This window comes from Octodon degus, unplaced genomic scaffold, assembly GCF_000260255.1.
Source record: "Octodon degus isolate 3935 unplaced genomic scaffold, OctDeg1.0 scaffold00032, whole genome shotgun sequence".
NCBI lineage: Eukaryota > Metazoa > Chordata > Mammalia > Rodentia > Octodontidae > Octodon > Octodon degus.
The window spans coordinates 18862509-18872454 of NW_004524608.1; positions in this window are offsets into that span (position 1 = coordinate 18862509).

Genomic DNA, 9946 nt, shown 5'->3' on the forward strand with positions numbered 1-9946 from the left:
ATCAAGTTTGCTTACTTGGTTGATTTTACTAAGGAGTTTATGAGGGCTAAGTCCATTTTGTCTCTATGTGCAACAAAAGAGCTTCTAAATTTTCTGGTCACAAGACTGCAAACCTCATATATGTGTTTGTTCCTGGTTACCAATAAGACTGAGGGTGGTGGATGCCTCTGTGAGGGCACGATCTGCCTGGCAAGGCCTCTTGTCTTCCCTAGGTGCCCGTTCCATGGTATTTCCAAATGCAGGGTGGGGTGTGCTTTGATCCAGGCCAAGAAGCAGATATAAAGGTGTCTGAAAGGATCGTAGTTTATAATGAGAGTTGGAATATATATATCATTTTTAAAAAACTAAGGCTTAGTGTATGAAATTTGTAGCAATGAAAACTTTCAGATCCATAGGCCTCTGGAAATCAGATAGTATGAGCTTTACCATCATATGTAGTTGTTGGTCTACTGAGCAGTAGCATCAGATAGAACTTTAAAATGTCCTTTTCAGCTGAGGAGAAGGGCTCAGCAGGCTCAGCTATCTATGTGCTTCTACCAGTTCAGTTGCCTCTATAGTAACAGCACACCGCTGTGCCCAAAGTGTATGGAAAGTAGGGATTCCTGAGATCATTGTTCTTTGGAAAAAATTATAAACTGGGTAGAATGTACCTCCCTGTGTGCCCTAGGGGTGAATCAACCAGCACCTCAGTCTCCTTTGTATGTTCTGTGAACACACACTCATTGGCTCTGAAATAAGGATATGAACACTTATTTCATTGTCATCCTTCATCATGAATGAAGAAAAGTGAGATTGAAGTGTCCAGGGTTTTATCTTAACTCCTCCTTCCATGAGCATGGCTGAGCTGCATCTCTTGAGATGCTGATGCCTGGACATACACTTGTACTCAAGCAGATTCATTAGAATGACCTACCCCTTGGACCATCTGAGGAGATGCGCCTGGTGAAAGGCCCAACTGTGGATATTTGGGTGCTTTACCTGTACTTGGAGTTTATTTTGTGGTTAACTGAAATGAACAAGAATTATTTTTTATGTTAGTTTTAAAAATGTATGAAAAATTGAATAAGTAAATAAACACAAGGATTCCGCTGGGCATTCAGCAGTGGCAGCCTGACAATGGAGTGCTTTGTTTTCTGCAATCACAGTGTAGAGTGGTATTGAAAGGGCCTGGAGGTTATGGTCTGATTTTTAGACACAGATCTGCAGCACAGATCTGTGTGGCTTTGACTAGACTATTTCCCAAAACATGAGTAAGAATATCCTGAGCCCCTTCCGACCTTCCTCATACAATGAGTGATTAGTGAGTCCAGGTTGGAAAAAACCCTGATCTTGAAATGGATACTATAAGCCTCTGCTCTGTCATTTACTCTTAGAATCCAAATTTTTTCACACATGAAAACACATTGCACATACACACATTCACATATGCATATATATGCACATTCACATTATAGTTACAAGCACCCACATGCCCATATACATGTACATGTACACCCATGCACACACAAGTACCTGCGTATGCACATACTCAGGTTTCTATAGAATTTGCTGCTTTCCTAATCCTTCTACACTGTAGCTGCTGAATTCTTTTTCTTATTTTTTATAATTTGTTTGTTCTTTTGATTTACATTACAAAAATGAAGCTTATTTTTCTTAAACAATATTTTACATATTTTATGACAAAAATACCTGAACAAATACCATACCTGACAAAATGCCATAATCCAAATATATGCACTGGCCATATTTGTATATGTCATATCCTGCAGTGAGAATTACACAGACTTTGGGATTAGACAGACAAACACTCAAATCTCATCTTGTCTTTATTTGTTGGGAAGCCTTGGGCATATTCCCTAATCTCACTGAATGTCAATTTGCTCATGTGACAAATAGGATAACTGTAACTACCTCACAAGGGGTAAAATTAAACATAAAATTTAAAATGTCTGTGTATGAAACCCTTTTGTTTAACTAGATACTCCTAATTCTATAGGAGAAAATATATTCTGTATAATCCTTTTCAGAAATGGATTTTACACTCTCTCTCTCTCTCTCTCTCTCTCTCTCTCACACACACACACACACACACACTATAGTTTGAGCCAGTAATTTGATCATGCAGACCAACATTTTTATTGTTCAATCTGGGTCATGAGTTATGCTTACACACCACACTTTCCACTTCAAATCATGGAGATTTTATTTGCCTTTAACTTAATCTATATAAATTAATTAATCTCAAATTTAGTGTGCTATGGACTCACATGAATGACTTAAGCCCTGTCCTGAGAACTGTGGGTCAGTTGGGCTGGGCTGGGGCCTGAATATTTGCACTGCAGGGGCAGCTGATTCTGTGTATCAGTAGACTCCATTTGGAGAACACTGTTCTATGTATTTCAACCCCTTTGTGCTCCTTAGAACATTTTACATGGCTGGATTGACAGCCTTGTGGAAAATGGATTTACTTTTTCTTCCAATATTATATTCACTAAGACCTTTGGCTTTAACATGTACTGAGTCTCCTGTTGATTGTTTCTGCCAAGAATATGAATTATGGTTTCAATACTTATACCTTGAAGGTGTCTGAAAGCTTGAGAACAATTTTGAATGGCTTGTTAACACTGAAAGCAAAGGACTAATTCAGAAAGGATTAATACTGGTGGGAAAGTCTTGGAGAAATATCCACTGCTCTGTCACTCTATTTCTTTGTCTCTCTGTTGCTTTCACAAGCCACTAAATAGCTTCCGACTAAAAGCCTCAGTGTTGCCTTCTGTGAGAGCAGAGCACTGAATTTGAGAATATTTTTCTCTGATTTCTTTAATTTTCTACATGTGAAAGAAAAGAGGACCCCTACATAAAGAACTGGGAGAAATCAAAGATTTCTCTATTTTCACCAAAATGCAGGTTGCTTGGATTCTGGTTCTGTAAAAGTCTTCTTAGCCAGCCTTGGAGTTGTCCTCCTGCTTCCTGCCTTGAGGAAGGACCAGGCAGAAAAATGCTTCCTCCTCTCCCTTTTCTGTCTCTACCCAAGGCAGTGATCTGCACTGAACTTCAACCAGCTGGAATTTTACACAAGAACTGCACATATACTGAGAACTCAGAATGTCTTCTGTGGAGAAAAGGAATTCTCTGCCATTGTCCACCCCCTCTGATGAAGCAATGCCTGACTTTAACCTTCCAGGTGTCCTCAGCCTCTTAAATAATTACACTCATATTGGATTTCTTTGCATTTCTATGTCTGCTACACCACTCAAGCTTTCACTATGAGGAGATTTCCTCTGTGTGTCATGTGGCTCTTGGGAAATATTCAGGAAGGGCTGATGCACTCAGTAATACCTGGCTACATCATACTCTCAGCAAATATTTGCTAAATAAAATGAAATTTAGATTAATACTCAGACCCTTAATTAAATCAATTTCCCCTAGGCAGGGCAACCTGTTTTAAATTCTCTGTTTAGATGATAGTCTCTACAAATTATGCCACTAAATATTTCAGATGAAAAATTCTTTACAAAGCATATTTAAAAATATTAAAATAGTCATGCATATTTGAAGTCACTTGAGGGTTTCTGAACATGGAAAATCCTTACATAATACTTTCTGAAGTTTTCCGGCGGGGGGTGGGGGGTGGTACTTTGGTAAGTTTGTTTTTGATGTGGCCTGACTTCTGGATAGTCTCCTACCTATCTCAATCATATGAGCAATATGCTGGGCACAGGGAGGCAAGATCCCTTTCCATTTTTGTTTACCTTTTCACAGGTTTTGTTGCAAATTTATAAGTACTATGCCTTTAAAACAGAATTACTTTCTAATTTTTCAAATCCCATGTCTCTCTTCAAGAAGAAAGTATATGTGGAGAAGATGCCAAAGATGCCTAAATAATCCAAAATTGTACTTGGAAGCAAGTGTACTACATGGCATTAGATTCCATTGCTTGCAAAGGGTAGCAGAGCTTCCTCTATCTGCAAGTCCTGGCTCTTAATTGGGTAATGTGGGAATTTTGGGTGATGTCTCCATATTCTCATCACTGATGCAAAGTTAAAAATCAATTATCGAACATTATGATATATGTAAGATTGGAAGATTCTGTGCTGATCCTAGCTCTAGACTGTCTAAAATATGAGTTCTTTGTGAGCCTGGACAGTTTAACTCTCAACGTAAGTGACTGAGAACTAGGACGATGACTCAGATTTCTTTCTGAGACTTCTGTTTTTAGGATTCATTTAGGTTTTGTTTCAGGCTTTCAAGATAAAATATATCCTTTGCTTCCTGAGTGGTGTCTAAGTCTTGGATGACTTTCTCTTAAGGTGCTTGAACTCTTGAGCCATAGTCTTTAATGAAAAAGAAAAAAAAATATTAAGATTTGAATACTACCTGCTCTTTAAACAACTGAGCATCATTTGACTACATTAAGGGGTATAGTTCTAGTATACACCTGTACCTTTTCAGGCATCCAAAGGGAGGATGCCTGAAACTCAACCATTCCTTTAAGCTGTTGTAGCAGGACATCCAGGGTGATTCAAGAGATACAATTGCTTCTGCAAGCTGAGGCAAAGTCAAGCCTAATGTGTGAGACACTGAGGGATGGGTCAGCCTCATATTCAGAGTTCTTTCCAGGAGAGAAAGCAGCTGGGGGCAAAGAAGCCAAAAGGCAAATGGTACATATTCCACAGTTTTCTAGCAAAGAAGGCCGAACTCATTGCTTTGTGGTTCAGTTTGTCTGTGGACACTGATAACAAGTTAAAATAAAAAAATTTTTAAAAAATGGATCACGAACAGCTTGTGAAGTTATAGCTGTACTGAAATAAACTTTGAAATGTTTTATACTTGTGGGATAGAGAAGTATACATTCATAGACCTCTAACTAAGCAACTCACCCAGGAAAAGTGAAAAGAGGGGAGAGTCAAGAGGCCCTTCCCTAAGGAGGGAGAGACAGCTGGGAGAAGGTTGTCATGTTATAGATAATAATGGCTATAGTAGCATCTTAATTATTCAATTTTCAGAGCCTATTCTTTTTCTGGCTGACTATGTCTGGGGAGGTTATATCACAGGTTTCCCAGAAAATGTGGATAGCAAAAGGGGATATCAGACCCCAGGTGTAGCTCCCACACCTTCGCAGGTAGCACTGTCTGGTAACTGGTTTCCACTCTGTCTCTCCGCCAATGTTCCCAGCACATTAAAGCAAATGAGGTTCTAGGCTTGAAAACCCCCTTATCTCTTTCTTGTCTTGACTCATTTAATCTCTAATGTGCCTCACCCCTTGGCTTTGGTTGCTGCATTAGCTACATCCCAGGTATATCAGGAAAAGAGATACCAAAGGTAAACAATTCTGGCACAGAGCACACAAAAAATTAAAGCATCCCAGCTGCTCTGCCGGTGTTGTGGGATTATTTCCTGCAGTTTCTGTTTTCCCAGCCATCCTCACACAATCCTCAGATCCTCAGTCTCTAGTGCACAAACAATCGCCAAGGACTACTTTTGATGTTCATAGATGTACTTTGTTCCAAAACAATAGATTCATTTTTTTTGCAAATGGGAAAAGGACCAATGGAGAAGGGAGTGGGTAGAAGGGAGGGCAAGGGAAGTAAAAATAATCAGGATGTGGTATACATGTGCTGACTCCCTAAGATAAATGTAATCATTATGCAATGCAAATATACAGATAAAAATCTTTAAAATTAAAAAAAAATGTGTAAAACTATACTCTGCCTCTGATCTGTCACCTTTTGCAAACCAAGTCTCTTTATACCAAGAAGGATAGGATACTTCTGCCCCCTAAGAAACTTTCTCTGTTTCACAAGGGCTAGTTTCTGCTGATTTAAAGCAGACTTCACATGGAGTTCAGCACTCACACGCTAGAGCTCCCACCCTGGGGTGTTAGCATCTTTCATTGCTCACACCTGTCTAGTACCCAGCATCTTCTGCATCATTTAGGATAAATGCCTTTATATTTCCTAAGTTAAGCTTCTGTCAGTCTTACCGGTGAGTGGACTTCAGCCTGGAGTAGAAATGCTCAGGGCAGCAGGTGCAGCTTCACGGCCAGTGGCTCTGCCCTTTGCACATCCCTTGAATCTCTGCTTGCAGAGGGGTCGCAGCTCCTTCTTTCCTGGTATTACTCCTAAGTGGGCTGTGATGCTCCCCCTGTACGGAAACTGCTCCACTCTGCTGTGCGTGCGTGCGTGTGTGTGTGTGTGTGTGTGTGTGTGTGTGTGCACGCCCTCACATACAAGTGATGGATCAGAGGGTGGATCGTAATTCCAGATACAACTCTCTATGCTGGGGTGAGATTTCATCTAAAATACAACCAGAACCAACTGTCCACGTCACAGAGATGACAGGTACTCTGAAGCCCCAGCTGCTCCTCCCCTCCCCACTCTGATCACCTCCCACTTCCCCTCCTGCCCTAGCAACTTATTTCATTACTTTAAAAATAAAATCCTTGGTAAACTGAGAAATAACATTGTTGAACATTTTTATTATGACATTAGTTCTGACTAATTTCAGCCTCACCTACATCTCCCTCACTCTAATCTGTCTGTTGGAAACTTAGACCCAGGACCTGTTTTAAAGCAGAAATTCATCTGTTGTCTTGTCATTCTTGTAGTTCTGACTGCACAGTGCTAGCAGGTGACTGACATGGCTCATTATGCCTATGGGAATTGTATTTGGGCAGCCAGGATTTTTTTTTTTTGGAGCCAGTATCTATTGAGTGCCTACTATGTGCCAGGTTTTACTGAACCCTTAGTAATTCAAGGATAAGTAAGTTGGGAACTGCCCATGTAGGGTACTTAGGGTTTAGAGAAACCAGTGAAAACAGAACCTAATTTTCATGTGGCAAGTGCCCTAGGTGGGAAAGTCCTTGTGGTCCAGGAAAAAGCAGAAGCAATGTACTTAGGAAGTATGAGGTTGGGTGGGGCTAGAGCAGAGGGAGGGAGTCTGGAAAAGAGGCTAAATGTGGCAGGTTAGGAGCTGGTCCACACTGAGAAGTGCACTGATCGGCAGTCTTGGAGTAAACTTAATGTCTGTGATGGGGAGTTCGGAGGGATTTTAATCAGGCAACACAGTTTACAGATGAAAAACTGAGACTGTAAAAAGAGGGGTTTGCTGGACCACACAGGCCTCCAGGGACAGAGTTAGGGTGAGAATTACCAGTTCTTATGGAGGGATCTGGACTCTTTCAACATCTACCTTAACTCTGAGGATGAGAGAGCTGTGAGGGGTCAGGTGACTGTATGGGATTCCTCTATCCTGAAAAGACCATATCTTACATTCCTGGTGCTGCTCCTCTCCTGAGATTCTTCTAGATGAAGAACCAAGTACACTTCTGAGATGGGGAAAACTCCTTAATGCCCACAAGTATTTTGAGGAGTAAGTGGAAAGTCATTGTGCAGAATGACTCCAAGATGTCCCTTGCCTTCTAAACATAAACCTCCTTACAGACATGTGAGATTGGAATAATTTCTTATCCTTTTCACAGAGCTGTCTGAAGTAGGAGTCTCTAGAGATGGAAATTACATGAAACTAGATTAGTGTTTTAATGTGCATGCATGCATTCATTCATTCAATCATTCATCCATTCGTTGTTCATTAATTCGTTCACTCATTCATTCATATGCAGTACCCTGGGAGGTTTGTGTTTTGTTTTACTTTCTTCCACTTCAGTTAATTAGACAGTAATTGAATATCAGTATTGAGGGTAGGAAGTTAGAAACTTGAACTATGTCTTCAACCTTATGAGGTCTGGGATACCAGAGTGGCAGTCTCCTGAAGATAAAAAACATTGGGGCCCTAGCATAGGATTCTTAACCTTGGCACTCCTGACATTTGCGTCACACAATTCTGGTTGTGGGGAATGTTCTGAGCATTGTAGGATGTTTAGAAACATCTCTGGCCTTTTCTCATATAATGACAGTAAGCACCCCTGCCCCTATTTCATGACAAACACAAATGTCCCTCAGTATACCACATGTGGGCAAAACTGTTCCTAGTGGAGAGCCATCACTCTAAAGTATGACATTGGAAAAAGAGACAAGTATCCATGATATGTTTTATTATTAATCTTTCCTATTTTTTTCTCCAGAAATCCTCCTCTCTTAGGTAAGATAATCACTGGAACCATATATCTTTGTGGCTGTAGCTGTCTTTGGAGCTCAGGATCCCCTTGTCACACAGAGAAAGCTCAGTGGTTTCCACTGGAAGTTGGCTTTGTTAGCTGGTGACTTTTGATATTCTGAGTAGACTTTTACATAGAATGCCCCACAAACCTGGGTGGCATCAGATACTCAGTGTGTCTCTGCTAGAGAGGAAAACCCCACCAAGTAGTACATTAACGATTTTAAGGGGCCGGGGAGATGGCTCAGTGGAATAAGTGTTTCCCTGGCAAGCGTAAGGGCCTGAGTTCAATCCCTGGGTCAAAAAAAAAAAAAAAAAATTAAAACTGCTTCTGCCTACATCTAATGGAAGGAAATCTTGGACAACATAAAGATGAATAGTGAGTAAGCCTGCTGGGTATCATTTCCAACAAACAATGATTTCCCTGCTCACCCATGCCTAAAGTTGTAAGTGTAGCATGTGGTTATATTTGCATTTTTCTCTGGTCTTCGTGAACTATTGATATCACTTAGGAATTCAGTAACATTTAGAATGTTGTGTAGGGATTTAAACATTCTGTAGAAAGTATATGGAGGGTCAAAGTGAGAAGAAAGAAGCTAATTAGCTTTATGTAACATCATGCAATACAGCAATATTGTTCAATTCATATTACTATGTTTAGTGGAATTTTGTATTGTTTCTTTTTTATTTTTAAAGAAGTAACAAGGTATTTTTAAAAAATCTTTGAATGATACAGAATTTCTCTAAATAAGATAGTATGCTGAATTTCACAGTTTTTGTTGTATTGCATAATGTCTTGAAATTATTCATTTTCTAATGCTTTTTTTTTACTATTTTGTATTCTTAAAAAAATAAACAATGTTTATAAAACATATTTCTAAAGTACTAAAAATACTTACATAGAATAATGTCACTATTTTCCCAATATCTGAACTTGGCAATAAGAAAAGGGAAAAACACATTAGAAAATTGCAAGAAAGCTTGATTTATGAAGCTTTGGATCCTGGGGAGTTGGATTCCATTGTTACTTCTTTTGCTAGCTTGTCTATTGATGTTGACTAACACTTAAATCCTGTGGTCTTTTGTTTGTTGTTTGGTAAGTGTATATTGTATACCTTTCCTGGTTTTCTGGCAAGGTTAATGTCAAGACAAAATTTGATAAAGTTTAACAGAAATACAGAATACTATGGCCATCTTTCTTATTTAATTCTCCCTTATTTTCCCTGACCAATATGTGCTTTGCCTCACTTTTTACTCTAAGGGGCCATGTTAAACTCCCTTTGAGTTTATGAATTGTCAATTTCTTCTTGTAAGTCTGTCCATTTTTGCTTTGTGGAGTGTTTGATATATAAAATTTATTTCTTTTATCATTTTACAGTACCTTAACCTTACATAATTTTTTCTTAAAGTCTTTATTACCTTGAAGTTTGTTTTATCTGATATTAATATAGCACTTTAGCCTGTATTCATTGCACAGCTTTACTGCATTCAGTGCAGCTCTCAAAGTTCCCATGGGGAAAGACAGTGGCAGGATGGAGAAATTCAGATAAGAGTCAAAATACAAAAAGCTGAGGTGAGGTGAAACCCTCTCTCCAGACAGGAAGAAAGGACCTGCTCCACAACCACAGTACATTTATTTATACATTCAGCGGTGTGATTTCACATGACACTGATCTGCCTAGCAACCTGCTGGTCTGGTAGCCTGGGGCTCCACACATTCTCAGGTCTGCAGTAACTTGTTCAGGTGGCTCTTCTACTGCACTCTTTGTTCCCAGGGCTGGCCTTTCTCCAGTACTGCATGTATGATCAATGTTCAGCTTCAGCCTTTTCC